Source organism: Rhinolophus sinicus, linkage group LG10, assembly GCF_036562045.2.
Source record: "Rhinolophus sinicus isolate RSC01 linkage group LG10, ASM3656204v1, whole genome shotgun sequence".
In the NCBI taxonomy this organism is placed as follows: domain Eukaryota; kingdom Metazoa; phylum Chordata; class Mammalia; order Chiroptera; family Rhinolophidae; genus Rhinolophus; species Rhinolophus sinicus.
This window is the reverse complement of record NC_133759.1, coordinates 88,844,759-88,860,403: the sequence shown is the minus strand read 5'-3', so window position 1 is coordinate 88,860,403 and position 15,645 is coordinate 88,844,759.

Below are 15,645 nucleotides of genomic sequence, written 5' to 3'. Positions count from 1 at the left end.
GTAAAATAAGACCAGTTCTTATACTAATTTTTGCTCCAAAAGACACATTAGAGCTGATTGTCTGGCCAAGTCTTATTTTCAGGGAAACACGATATGTGTGTGCAAATGGGCAAAAACTTAATCTTTCCATGCCTCATTTATCCCACCTGTAAAACAGGTGTGACACTATAACACGTGAGACTTGCTGAGATAGTCCATATCCAGCCATGTAAAGTCATGATCACAATGTTTAGTACTTCAGCAGAGCTCACTTCCTGCTAGCTCCTGTTGTTATTTATCTTATTAGAAGCACGAGGATGTCTGACCCTAGAGGTGCAGTCTCTATATAGTCAACTACGGAGTTAACACAGAGCCAGGGAGGGTCTTCCAGCCTCTGGATTGCTGTAGACAAAAGTGCAAGCAATGACTCTGCAAGGATGATATTCTTTGAATCCATCAAGTATGTTTTGGTTGTCGACCCACATTTGTCAGTGATACAGGCGGGAGAGTAGAGGACAGCTAAGACCGAGGAAGTTTCCTTAGTTGACAGATGGGTGCCGATGGTTGACATCAGCCCACCACCGCCCCCACCTCCCGCCCTGAAGGCTGGATTTTGGTCCAAAGGATTCCGGTGATGCTGTCGGTAATGAGAGCCCCGTGAAGTCCTCTCTGCGCTGAGGAGTCACGGGTTCTGCCTTCCCAGAAAAGCACCTTTGCTCCAGTGGGAGCATGCCTTTGGACTGATAAAGACTCTCTGTGTCCAGTTATGGGTAGGAATACTGCAAGGGGGAGAAGCTATTTTTTGCCACATGCTCTATCTCTTGGGCAGGCACAGGGACATTGCTTGGGATCCAAATAGCCCCAGCCATAGAAGGTCATGGAGGCAAAGGCTAGAAGGCCTGACTCTCAAAGGGACAGGGTGGGTGGGGGGACTATCTGCATCACCAGTTGGGGGTCCTGGGACCTTTAGTTGTCATACTTCCATCCCCTGGTCCAGCCAACCCACTGTCCACAGGATTCCTGTTGAACTGATTTCCCCAGGCCCAGACTCTGGTGGCAACTGTCTATTTTTAGCCTATGATTCCCCAAGAATGCGGGTGGGCCCCTGTACAGCAGAGGGGGGAGGAGAGGGGAGGAAGCAGAACTTGAGGGCCTGGAGGGCCAGGGAGGACACCGCCCAGCCTAAGCCCTCAGCTCAGCCCTGTGACAGCCTGCTACAGGGACAAGCCCAAGTCCTCTGCCTTGTTGGCCCACCCCAGCTCAGGCCAGGTTGGCCTCATATCCCCGTGTTCCCCTTTTCTTTGTCCCTGAAGGCCTTAGAGACCATGGGTTTTCCATTCCTCTTTCTCGCCACCGCTGTGCTGTTGGTCCTTTGGGGTTCTCGTACTCATCCAAAGTGAGCGCGGAACAGACTCCTCCACACCCCCTTCCTCCTGCCTCTGAAGAGGTGTCCCAGGCCCATCCCCTCGGGCCTCCCTGGCCCCAAAGGAGGCACTTAAACGTGTATAGACAGAAGGATAGGTTTCACTGCTTCTCCCTATAGGCAAGGGGGAAGTGATAGGGCTCTAGAAACTTACAAAACGCTTAAGTCATTGTTCTTGGTTGCTAGTTCCTGTCTCTTTTCTGAGAAGTTCCCTGGAGCCCCGGGCCTCATCTTTGCCTCCGTGATCCAGAGGAAAATGCACCTGCCCCTTCTTCCTCTTCAATTCTCCCTTCAGCCGTCCCTTGACCCTTCTCTCTAGGGTACCCTGCCTCACAGCCCGCAGGAGAGTCTGGGAAAAGGGAAACCATCTGGCCGAGCTGGCTCCGATCCTGGCTCCACCACATACTAGCCGTGTGACCCAGGGCAAAACGCTCTGCCCCTGCAAGGGATTGCAGAGCTGTTTTATGGGGTTGTGGTGAGGACTAGCAAGAGTGCGTGTAAAATGGGGGGCACATAGTAGGTGCTGAATAAATGGTGGTGGTTGTTTTATTAGTATTAAATGGTGCAGAAAACCAAGCCTTATTTTTTTAACATCTTCTTTCATGCTCTACCTGACCATTCTTCACATTTATAGAGGGCATTCATATTTTATAACGCACTTACATGTCCATTAGCTCATCTAATCCCCGCACAGCCCCTTGAAAAGCGCTAAGTCATTATTGCATGGTTATTATTCCCATTATACAGATGAAGACCCTCATGCTCCAGAAACACGTAGATGGGTCTTGCTTGCCATTGTGTCATCAAGTGCCCAACACGGGGCCAGGCACAAAAGAGATGCTCGAACAAAACAAAGCCAAACCTTTTTGAAGGCACGGTCTGTAAGGTGTAATCCTACATGCCACTCACTCACATTCTGAGACGTTGGTTTCTCCAGCTAGAAGCTACGTTTGAGAGAGAAGATGGGTCTGTGCGCGTGTAGTCATGAGAAGCAAAACCCAGAGGAAGTGGGAAGGGTTCCAGAGGAGAAATTAGAATTTCTCTAATATTAAAACCATGGGGGAAAAGACTCTGCTGCATTTGGAAGAGATGGGATGGGGTAGATGAAAATGTAAGAGAAAATTAAAATACGTGCACTCCATTTGTAGGTCAAAAATCATTTGATTAATTTAGGCACGTAAAATGTATTATGTATAAGTTGATGGTGCTGCAAATGATCACAATCAGCATATTACATTTTAAAGTATCATCCCTGTTGTCGGGCAATAATTATAAATCTGTGGTTGACTTTTAATTTATTGAATTAAAAAGAAATGGCGCAATAGCTGTTAAATTTTAGGGAATCTCTGTAGTTTGCCTGTCGAGAAGAAGAAGCAACAGATGTCACCCACCCTTGACTTCCATAGAGCCTCTGATGTGTGGAGCTTACGGTTTATAAAAAGAGACCACACATCTTTAAGAAAGTTTCCAAAACCATGTAGGAAGAAAAACGCCAGCTCCCTGATGACAATAATTGTCTCTTGGAACTTACCAGTGTAAGTGTACATTTTATTTTCTAATGACTGTAAATCACATTTTTTTTCCCTCAGAATAATTTACAGTGCTTTTAGATTCTTGGAATCTAAAGTAAAGCTGACGTCTGCTATGTGGCAGCCAGTGTTCCAAGGACTTTCATGCATCCATTCATTTAATCCTTCTAACAGCCCCATGACTAGGTACTTTTATTATCCCCATTTTACAGATGAGAAAACTGAAGGTCAAGAAAGTGAAGTGACTTGCCTAAGGTCCCACAGCCACCAAGAGGCAGAACCAGGATTTGAACCCTGATTGAGAGCAAAGTGGTGGAAGGTTTGGTATGAAAACTAGATTCCAGTTACCCCTCCTCATCTAGTCAAGTTCCATCCTAACAGTGAACCAGTGCAAACCCCCCTCCTCCAGCCTCACCATCCCATTAAACCATGTGAACCTTCTTCCCAGGTCCTGCCACAACGGGAACACTTTTGTGACTTAAGTGGCTGATGAAAGCATACAATACGCTTAAAATATTGCTTTATATTTTTGAACTCAGAGCAATTTTAAACTCTTTAAGCTATCATTTTAAAAGGTTTCTTTCTTTAATCCCCTTTTTAGATGATGGGGTCCCAGGGGCAAGAAAAAGCCCATTTCCAATTCCCTCCCAACTCCACATTCTCAGGCATGCTCTAACTAATTTGTCTGGAAGCTTGTGAGGAAGCAGAAGAATAAGATGACATTTCTGGCCCTTCCTATTCACTCATTGGTTTAACACTTACTAATGGAGGGCTAGACCCAGTGAAAGGTACTGAAATCTCAGGGAGAACAAGACTGTGTCCCCTCACTCGGCTTACCTTCTAGGGGTGACAGCTGACAATAAACAAGGAAACAAAGAAAGAGATGCATTAAGTTATTGTGACTGAAGATTTGGTCTGAAGGAAATCCCCTGTTTTTCAGTCAGGCAATGCCAGTGCCCAGTCAAGGGCCTAGGGGGTGGGCAGAAGCACACCCACCACCATCAGGACTGGAAGTTTTGAAGAGGAAGCCCCCACGCCAGGGGGCACTGAGTTCTCAGTCTTGCAACAATGGCAATTCCCCAGCTCACATAGAAGCTGCTTCCCCTGTTGACCCATATGTGGGTCACCCTGCCCTCGGTGCCCTGGGAACTGTACTGAGTTGACATTAGTGACGGATTTATGTTCAAAACCTCCCTATGGTTTGATTTTTAGATATCACTTCGGGAGAGCAAAGTCTACCTGGTAGTGTTTGGACAACTTATCTTAAATATTTTATTTGAGGGGAGATGTGTTTTGCAGGCTTAATTTCTTTGAGGAGCAAAAAAGGCCTCCAGAATAAAATGGCAGGAATCTCTGATTCCTACCTTTAAAGCCAGTGGGAGGATCAGGGTGGAGACCACCTCCTTTTATGAGCCTGACAGAAGGACTGTCCCAAGAGCCATCCCTCCCTGGCCTGCACCTCAGAGCCCTGGAGTCCTTTTTCTGTCTATGATGTCACCCAGCCTTCACGACAACTCAGAGAAGGCCGGAGGGCCTCAACCATACTTTCAGAAGCAGAACAGGTCATTTGCTGAGTGGTACTTACACACAAGTGTGTGACCCCAAACTCAGTGCTCTCTTCACCATCACAGTGTTTCCAACCTTCTGCATTCACGCCCTCCCTCTGACTTCTGCCGTGTCCTCAAACCACCTGTACCACTATTTACTTAATAATTTTTAAAGGTGGTCCATTTTCTCCCCTTAGCTTAACGGCCTTTCTTTAAAAACAAAGCTTGATATCACTGCCCTAATTGGAAATCTGGTTTCACTTACTATAAATGGAAGGCAGCTATAGAACTAAACTGCAACCAAATGTTACCAGTCCCAGCTAAGCACTGTTGCCTGCTGCAGGCTCTGAGCCTGAGGCCTGCTCCCTCTGTAACAAAGGGAAACTAGCAGTGTCAGAGGTATGAAAGACAGACTGGCACCCCACCGAGGCTTTCTCACTGAAGGACTGAAGGACAACTGAGGAAAGGTCAACTTTGTTTTACGTGAGTAAATGCTATGCCATGCCTACCTGGGACACGTCCACCAGGAGCCCTAGCCTCGCCCTTGGGAAAACCTATAGTGCAGCACCCCTTCTTGGAAAGGAGAGGATTCACCCTTGGCAACTCTCAAGTTACTTTCCCCAAGCACCACCCCAACCCGTCTCAGAGGCCATCCTTTGCAAGTCCTTTTGTCTCCACCTTCCCGCTATAAGGTGCCAGGCTCCATCCCTGCCCACTCATGTCCTAGCACAAGGTCTTCTCTAACCCACTCTCTGCCTTAGCCAGGTATCAGAGCTCTGCTTCATTGCTGCAATCCCCTCTGCTTCCCATTCCAACCCTTCACTGTCCTCCACACCCAGACTAGGTAGGTACCTTTCTAAAGCCCAGATCTGATCCTGCTGCCTCACTGCTAAACCCCTCCGTGTCTCCTGCTGCTCTCAGGACCACGACCTTCTTGCCTCCCTTGCCTGCCCACACATCTCCCAGCCTCATTTCTCCTGATTTCTCGCCTCCAGCTCTAGGATCATACCGTGTCAAACTTCTTGATTTCCTTACCAAGCTCTCCCTTACTTGGGAATTTCATAAACAATGTTCCCTCTGCTTGAAACACTGCTTCACACCATCACCCACACATTCTTCCTGTCTACGCTGAAATGTCACTCTCTCCTGGCAGCCTCTGCTGCACTCCCTTGAGGCAGACCCCTTTCCTTTGATGCCCCCGGGCTTCTCCCATTTCTCACAGTCTGTTGAAATCACCTGAGTGTGAGAAATGGGCGAGTGTCTGTTTGCCACTCGAGAACAGTGCCTAGGACAAGGGCCAGAGCTGTGGAGCCACAGAAATACTTGATCGAACGGAGGGTTATCAATCCCCACACCCACTTTCTACCTGTCCCACCTTTGTCTTCATCTAACTAAATTCCACCTCTCCCAGCCTTGATGCTCCAGGTCAACTCCCACCTCTCCCATGAAGCCACCTCTGATCGCTGTAGCCCACACAGAATTCACCTGCGCGTAGATCTCCAGTGGTATGTTTATTTGTTGAATGAATGAATGGGACATATTGTAAATGGAACACAGTGAGAAAAAAACTATGTCATTTAAAACTCAAACTCACTGTCATGACCTCTGCTTTCTAAGATCGAAGGCATAATTCTGGAAATTATAAATTTTGGAATTTATGATTCCAGTGGAAAAAATAAATCTCTATTTACTTCCTTAGAGAGGCTGGTGGGAAAGGAGAGACAACAGGCTTTGTTTTGTTTGTTTGTTTGTTTGTTTGTTTTGCAATAAAGGTGAGAGCCTAAGAAAAAGGCCTCTTTCAAAAAATTCCTTGGGTTTTTGGAAATAAATGGTAGTTTGCACATGGCACAACATTCAAAAAGCAGATGGCCGTTCCTTTGCACACCACATTAATGAATCTTTGAATGTTCGGGGTGGGGGGGTGGGGGGGGTGGGGGGGGCGGAGAGGGTGTAAAGAATCCATTGCCCTAAATGAGACAGAAAAGGAAACTGCACTCTTGGGGGAGCCACCAGGGGTGTAAAAGTGGACTCTAAGGGCAAAGGACTAACCACCCAAACAAGGTTCTAGGGTCTGTGCAGTGGGTGGCCAGGTAGGAGGTCTCAGGGTGGGGTGGCCTAAGGTCCTCTAGGCCCAGGGATGGCCAGAGTTTAGGTCACCATTGAGTGTTTTATTGGCCACACCAAGCCACCGGTACAGTTGGCTACACTCACGTCCCTGGAGGGTTTGGGGGGCAAACAAGGAAAGGTAGGTCCTGTTGCCCTGGAATCAAACAGCGTCAGAGAGAGAGCAGGAATCCAGGGCCCAGGGACACAGGGAGGACAGAGGCCCCTGGGAACTGAGGAAACCTTGGGAGGGTATCAGGTCTTCCCACAGAGGAGAAATACAGTTCTAGCCAATTTTATTTCATCTCAAAGGACATATGACATCAGTTAACATTGCAGTTATGAGGAGCTTTGCTTTGTATTATTATCTTTTCTGTTTATTAACACTCTGCATTCCTGACTAGACTGTAAAGTCTTTGTGACCGGGATTGGGGCTAATTTTTCTTGTTCCATGCCTTCCCCCCACCACCAATACTCAGCACTGAATCCATTTTTGTAGCAGCCCACGACATTCTCAATGAGAGAGGATTGTGACTGAATGATTTATATCGACCCCCTCCAAACACACACACACACACACACCACTTGGAAACAACCCAGGGGAGGGTAAAGGCACTGTCTGGGCTGCCAGGAGCCCTGGGCTCTATCCTGGACCCCACAACCAACGTGCCACTTTGGGCAACCTTGGGGCAAAGCCCTTGACCAATTCAGCTTTTGTTTCCCACACCCTTCAATCAAGCTCAAGGAACCACAAAGCAATCTTTATGGCTGTCATACTGGCTAGATTGTAGGAAGTACAAATAAGGCCATTTCTAAATAATTCCCAAACTGTTCAGATATGAAGATTGTAAGGAGCAGAGACCGACATCGGCCAGGGAGCCAGGCAAAGCAAGATTGAGGCCTTTGTATCTGCTTACTGCAGCTATACTGGTCTGGAACCAGCGCCAAGTCAAATATATGTACAAAGAGGAGGCTGGAACCCACCCCGCCATGGGCCAGGCCTGGCCGTCTTGCTGCCTCCACTGGAAAGATAAGAAGCAAAGACACAGAGAGGTTAACAAGTCCCATGAACATCAATAGAGTAGTCAAGAATTAACCCCCATTAGGCCAATATCTAATTCCTGACTTCTTAAAGGCTCCAAGTTACTGAATTTCTGCCAAACTGAGGTTTTTATTACCTTCCAGAGAAGAAAAATGCTCCAAATGATGCCACCATTATAGTAACAGTGTGGGACTATTGGGAGCTTGGAGGCAGACCAGCTAGCCATCCGTTTGTTACTCTGGATTCTTGACAGTGTTCCGTTTAAATTTTTGGTTTTAATTATTTGTGAGTGAACCACACTGCTCGTGGCATGGACTGATGTGTCATTTTGCAGTACTGGGAGACTGGTATATTGGAAATATTAACAGCCAGTAAGTGAGCCCAGCCTGCTGCCCAGTGGCTACATTTCAACATTGCTTCATTGGTGCCACTTGTCATATACCTAGAATTCTCAAGAAGGAATAGAAAGGAAAAAAAAGTGACTTTCTATAAGATATGGTTCCTTGCCAAACAAGCTAACTTGTCTTGGTGATGGAAGAAAAGAGTAAGAGAAGTGTAAATTTATGTTCGTCTTTAAGGCAGAAAAAGGAAGTTCCAAAACTGCGCAGTGGAAGATTGGACTCTGTAGGGGCTCAGATCCCACAAGTGACAAAGTTCACCTTCTCTGAACAGTAATTTTTGAAAAAGCAATTTATAAAACCATTTTTAGCAGTCAACAGCAGTAATAGTAACAAAAAACACTACTTTGGTAAACAGGTGAAGAACCTTTAGAGGAGTTGAAAAAGCATTTGATGTGTGGCAGAAAGATGTGACCCCTGATGGAAGTGGGGTTCTGGAGTAAGGCAATTACCTGAGCAGAGACTTCCATACATTCAAATTAAGGGTTCATTAAGGTCTCAAGCTACTAGTCCGGGGAAGATTAAAAGCCGGCAGGGAATTCTTGCCTCACCCCATCAACCTGATCATTTTTCAATTTTACCCCCACTCCCAGCCCCTCCTGATTGGGCTGCCATGGTGGCATGCCATCTAGTGGTCAAAATGATCACTGCATGTAACTGCCTCTGGCTTTCTTGTTTGATTTCATCACACCTTCACGCATTTATTTGTTTATTCAACGGATTGTTATTGTGTGCCTGATGCTGAGACTATACTAGAGAACACTATAGACAAGGTCTTTCTTTTAGGAACCTCATACGCTAGTGGGAGGATCAGACACATAATATACAATACAAGGGTAGGATGGCAACTTGTTACAGGGAGCTAAGAGAACACAGAGAGGGCACGTAAGCCCGATTCAGTAGTCAATAAAGACTCCCCAGAGGAACTGTTATCAATGCTGGGGCCTGAAGGATGAGTAGAAGTTCCTTAAGCAAACGAGGGGAAGGGAAGAGACAGCCTTCTAGGCAGAGGGAACAGCGTGTCTAAAAGCCAGGTGCTAAGAGAGCTCATGCTGGGCCTTAAGCTTTGTTCAGAACTTTGAATGTCATCTTTGGGAGCAGTAAGAGCTATTTCTTTTCGGGGAAAAATAAAGAAAGCCTATGACTTTGAATTTCCTCCAGGCCTGGCTTATACCTCTTCCTCTTAGAGTTCCTCCCCTCACAGCCACCACCCCCTCCAAGAGTGGCATGATGTTATTCTTTAATTTTCTGTTTTTGTCCCAGGCATGAGTTGTTCATCCCACATGCCCTTGATCTCTCTTTTCCTTCTGTCAGCGAAGAAGTTTTTCTTGCGTTGTAATCATTCCTAAGCCAAGGCAGAGAGATTCAGCTCCTGCAAGAATAGGTCTGGGAATGCCAAACTCCTTTCCAGGGCCCAAGTCCTTGAAGAGGAGACAATGGCTACTCTCAGGGTGAGGTCCTGGGTCCCTTGTGCATCAGCATCCTCTGGGGTGCTTGTTAAAGAGGTAGCTGCCCAGATGCCATCCTCAGCCTGCTCAGTCCTCAGGGCAGGGTGGTCCTGGAATGGGCACCGGTGCCCCAGGTGATCCTGCTGTCACTCAGGTTAGAAGCACAGGTGCCATGGTCAAGAGCATAGGCTCGGGGCTCTTTCCCTTCACTGTCCAGTCCCAGCCCTGCCTCAACCTGTGTGTGGCTCACCTGTGTGACCATAGGCCAAGTACTTCATTTCTGAGCCACCATCTCCTCTTCTTGAAATTGAGCATCAGAATCATAAAACGTACCTGATTGGATTATTGGGAGGAGTAAATGAAATTATGCCTACAATGTACTTGGCACAGAGTCTGGTGTACAGAAAGTCTCAATAAAGAATGAAAATGGTCATGTCTTAGACCCCATTTCAGTCATGAATGGGCACAGGAGTTAATGGCAGCAGGCCTGGATAAGCAGGGGTTAGAATCTAGGACTAAACACACTCAGAGGAGTAGGTTGGTGAGGGGCGGCGAAGCATCCTAGGCGCATCAGACACTTTACCCAGAGAGGAGGGTAGGTGAGAGCCAGCAGGACAGACAAGCAGACTGCCTTGGGGCAGCTGGGAAGGGTAACAGCAGGTCCCAAGTGCACAGCAAAAGGGGTGGAAATAAAATCTCCATGAAATGTTCAGAGAATCTGATAGGAAACTTGGCTCTGCCAACTCTGGGTAACAATCATGATTCTTACCACTATAAACCAATCTAATCAATAATAAAGGGATGTGTGGTTTATTTAACTAAAAATGCCAGGGGTAGCTGAATCCAGTTTAAACAGTGTCATCAGAAACCAATCTCCAGTTCTCAGCTCTACCTCCTTCTCTCCTAGCTTTGTCTTCATGTAGGCTTGCTCTTTGTAGCGGCTGAAGTCAACCAGCAGCTCTAAGTATAGTTCTGCAGGTAGCAACCTCTTGAAAACAGATAGTATGTGTCCTGAGATGACTCCAGCAAAATTCCTGAGGCTGACAGTCATTGGCTTGGTTTAGGTCACATGCCCATCTCTGAACCAATCACTGTGACCGGAGAAGTAGAATGTTCTGATTGGCCATGACTGTACCGCGTGCCCAATCTGATGTCCAGGGTTGGCAAACTACATGGACTGAGTGTTAAGCAGTCCCTGAATAAGACAGGGGTCCTGTTTCTGGAAGAAGGAATGAGGGCAAGTACAACATGAGGCATCCTCAGTTTGTCCATGTAAGAGATGCTCTTGCTGTGCACTGACCCTGGAGCAAAGTACCTGGGCACCTAAACATCCAGGTAGTTCTGCTGCAGCCGCCACAGACTTGGTCCTCGGTCAGGGGATTCTCCCAGCACTGGAGGGCAGGCAGAAGGAGTCTCTCCCCATAGAGAGGGTAGCACCACTGCCGGTGCTTACTGAAAAGGCCATTGGAGGGAGCAGCAGGCACAGCTGATTTGTACAAGCCCTTGGTTGGGTCGCCCTAGTGTTCTTCAAAAGCATTTGTAAAGGACAAAAAGTTGGGGACCCGATGGGGGTGGGGACTGTGGAGAGGCTAACATGCCTCCAGCTCTCTGAAAGGCTAGGGTTTTTCCACCAAGGCAACTGTAGACCACAGCGAGCTGGCAGCCTCGGGCTGGGGAGGCCTTAGGGATGATGGCCCCACTTAGCTACTCTTGCTCGTTCCCTTCCCTCCTTCTCAGGCCATCCCACCCCACCCCAGCACCCTCTGAACTCTGCTTTCCTCCTCTGAGTGCACGCTTCGGTCCCAGCTCATCTCTTGGGCCCTTGTATTCATTATTCAATAACTAGATTCAGGCCACCAGTGGGCCATGCCCTATGCCTGGAGCTACAGTGAGTCCCCAGGTGTAGCCCACAACCTCAAAGAACACACAGCTCTAGGAAGTGTGCCTTCTTTATTTTTAATTGCACACGTTATACATGAAGTGATTCTCCTTGTCAATGTTCCAACATGTTTACTACTGAAGCTGCTTGACTCCTGACTCCCCAGCCAGCCTCTTTCTCAAAGTAACCTCAGTTATTCATTTGGTGTACAGCTGCTGAAATGTTGGTCTATCTATGTACATCCTAAAACATCCACAAGCAGAATTATAGTGCTTTTGTTTTGTTGCCATTGTTACTATAGGTCCAAAACGGTACCTCGTGCCCCCTCCCCCAGCTGTTCAATGCCCTCTCTCGAGCAGTTAGCCAAGGTTACCAGTTTCCAGTGTTTCCTTCCAGTTAAGTTAGGCCAGAAGTCAGCAAACCTTGTCTGTAAATGGTCAGATCATAAATATTTCAGACTTTGCGGGTTTATGGTCTCTGTCACAACTAATGGACTCTGCCATTGTATTGAGAAAGCAGCCATAGACAATACACAAAGGAATGAGCGTGGCTGTGCCAGTGTGCCAATATAACTTTACTTATGGGCACGAACATTTGAATTTCATACCGTTTTCCCATGTAATGAAATGTTTTTCTTTTGATTGTTTTTCAACTGTGAGAAAAATCTAAACACCATTCTTAGGTCACTGACTGTACCGAGACAGGCAGCAGGCTGGATTTGGCCCGTGGGCTGTAGTTTGCTCACCTGGTCTAGGCACATAAAAAAACAAGTGCGCACAAACATTCTTTCCCCTTGTTTTCACATGAGGGGAGCATGGCATGCATATTGTTCTAGACCTTGATTTTCTCACTTTGTGCTTTGTCTTAGAGATCACGATACATCAGTTCATACAGAACTTTGTGTTGCTTTCTAAGCCTTGAAGAAATCCACAATCTTCGACTGGTTCAGTTAGTAACCAGCAGAATGACTAGAATACCTGGTCAGGCTAGAACATGGGGGTGTTTCAAAACAGATCCTAGGAGCCTTGGGAAGCAGTTTCTTCTGATGGAAACTTCCTCATACCATCATTCAAACAGAATTGGAAAAAACCTTAGGGGCCTGTTAAAGGTATCCCATTGTACAGATCAGGAGACTGAGGCCCCAGCTAGGGAAGGCGCTTGCTCTGGGTCACACAACTAATCTGTAGTAAATCTGATGAGTGCAGCCTAGATTCTGATTCCAGGCCAATGTTCTTTCCTCAAAAAGTGTGGAATCAGGATTCACCTCGAAACTCCTCTCCGAGATCCTCCACTCCTAACTAGAGACCATGACCTCTCCCAGAACCAGCATGGAGTGAAGCTTGAGGGCCTTGGTTTTAGAACCAGCCCTAGATTCAAATCTCAATGCAGCCACCAAAGTCTAGTTACTTTACCCTTTGACACTCAATGTCCTCCTCTTTGACAGTTAATATTACCTCTTCAGAAGATTATGGCCATATTTAATATTAACTACCTCATAGTTTAATATCTGATTTAAATGAGCCAAATACATTGCCTAAAATACAGTGAGCACTCAGTAAATTCTTCCTATTATTTTTTCCCCTCTAGTTGCCCTCCTCTTGGTGAATCAGCCACAGGGGTGTAAATATTAATATGTCATAGTGCAGGGAATTCCCGGTTCAGATTCCATGCATTTGGGTGGATCACGTCTCCCACGTTGTTACTTCATTTGGCTTGGTTTGAGTTGCCAACTCCCAAGTCCTTTAATAAACCGTCATTCACAGCAGTAGGACTGTCCCCACCCTCATTTATCTCCACTGCATAAATTAGAAAAAGCTGAGAATAACCGTTCCTCAGAGCTTAAGAGATTCTTTCAACCTTGGCCGCCACTCACTTATGGGACTATCCCCTCCCTTATCCTGATCAAATTGGTTGTGAGTGGGGTCCAGGCAGCTTAACATCTCCCCAATGATTCTAACTGAAGTGGGTGCAAGATCCACTGGTTTACTTGAGCGGTCTTTAAAGTTTACCAGGCAACCAAGTGGCCTGTAGGGCTGGGCTCCTTCCATTCCGTAGGTCTGGGGCGGGGCCTATGAACTTGCATTTCTAACCAGTTACCATGTGATGCTGCTGATGGTGGCAATCTGGGGAGCATGTTTTGATAACTACTGATGCAGATGAACCTGAGCAGGCCTCTGTGGGTTTTTCCTTCCATCCTTTCCCTTCTGATAACAGCTGCTGACTTGCCTTTGGTGAACTCCCTCATAGAGTGTGATACTCACCCTGCCTCCCCCGCTTCAGGGGTGGGAACATGACCATGTCTGGCCAATCAACAGAATCTATACCCTGGCTCCAGTGAGTGATTGGCTCAGCCTTGGACATGTCAATTATCAGAGTCCAGGGAGAGTTGGCCCTGCAACCCTTGGGAAGAGGCACTATGCTGGCAAGACCTAAGCCTGGAGCTGCTGGTGAACATCTGTCTTTGCACGAGAAGAGCCTGCCCAAGGATGAAGCAGGCAAAGGAAAGCAGAAAAAGAGACTAAGAGAGCCCAAGTCTTGATGACGTCCTTTTATCCCCTGGATCCAGCAACTCTGACTCTAGACCTACATTATTCAGTTATATAAGCGAGTAAGTCCCTTAAACCAGTTTGAGGTGGGTTTTTGTCCTGTGCAACAAAGAGTGCTGACCACATGGGGACATGTAAGTGCCTTCCCCCAGACAGTGGGATTCCAGCTTCTCTCCTGGATTCCAGCTTCTTCCATCAGGCAATGAGCTTCAAAAAGGCCCCAGAATTGAACAGCAGAACTCTTAGAGGTCATTAAGTCCCGTCCCTCCTTGTTTAAGTGGGGAGACCTGGGGGGCAAGGAAGGCTGAGTCATGCATACAACAAAGTCAATGGGACATCAGCCCTTGGCTCTGTCAATAACTACACCCCTACCATGGTGGTGATAACAGCCAGTGGTGCAGTGCCAAAACTCTGACCGGCCCCTTCTCAAGGACACCCAGGCAGGGGCAGGGGCTCACTCCTTCAGCATAACAAAGGCCTTTATTGCCCTTTTCTTCGTATCTCAGTTTCTATAATTCCAATTGAACAAACGCACACATCCACATTGTTGTTTTTAATCACAAATGGAGGGTATGGACTTGGAAAAATTTTTCAGAAGACAAAGATGAGCAGAAAGGGGAACATAAAACCCTCCAGTAATCTTACCACCTGCACTGACCCTGACAACATTTGGGGAGCCTATTCTTTTGTGTTTATTTTCTTTTTCTACAAAGATTTATATCATGCAAGGTGGGCATTAGCTCTGAGGGACCCAAATTATCCTCCTGAGGAAGAAACTGGGGCAAGGCTTGGTTGGAAGTGAGAGAGGGAGAGAGAGCTTCCATTCTTGGGGGTCATATCAGACAGGGTTCTTTGGGCAAGCACCGGAAACTAAAGCGAGAGGGATTTTGTTGGAAGGCCCATGGAGCCCTATACAATTGATGAAGGGCTAGAGGAGTAGGTTTGGATCAGCAGGAGTTAAGGGAACTCTGTGAGCCAAGAAGCAGGAAGCAGGAAAAGCAGTCGTTACCTTCCACAGGCACAGAGAGGGGATGCTATCAGTGACCTCACAACTACTATTGCCACAAAGAGAATGGCCAGAAGCCATTCCCCTGTCCTTGCCAGAGTCAACATCCTGGGAAAGAGCATTTTTGATCATGTGTCCCCACTGATTCACCCAGGTGAGAAGAAGAGGGAGCTGACTCTTTTGACTTCAACCAGAAGAGGCCAGCAGTGGGAGGAGCCAAGAATGACCCCTTCCCAAAGACAGTCGGTAAGAGGCAATTTCCCTTCATGAAACTAGGGTGCTTTTAGGAGGAGAATGGGTGCTGTACAATCCGAAACTAAGAGCTACCCACAAGTAAGCCTAGAAAGAACCAGCACTTGGGAGCTGCTGCTTCTAGAAAGAGTGTACATGTGAGTCAGGAGTCTTGATCCTTGGTCCTAGCTTGGCCATTAGCTTGCTGTGTGATCTTGAGCAAGTTACTAGAGCTCTCTGTTCCCTACATTCCTCCTCAGGCAATAATCTCTGCTCTGCCCACCTCAGTCCTACTCAATGGCTTGAATGAAGTTAAGGTTGTGAAAACCTAGACAAAGCAAAATAAATAAAGAATTATTAACAATAAGTAATGTGGGGAGATTTTCTACTGCAATATTGGCTTTTCTGGGGCTGCAAAGTTGAGGAACTAGGAAATAGGGTTCTGGTTCAGAAAAACAGTTGTTCAGGGATGCTTCTCCACGTGCGCGTGAGTATGTGTGTCTCCATCTCTCTC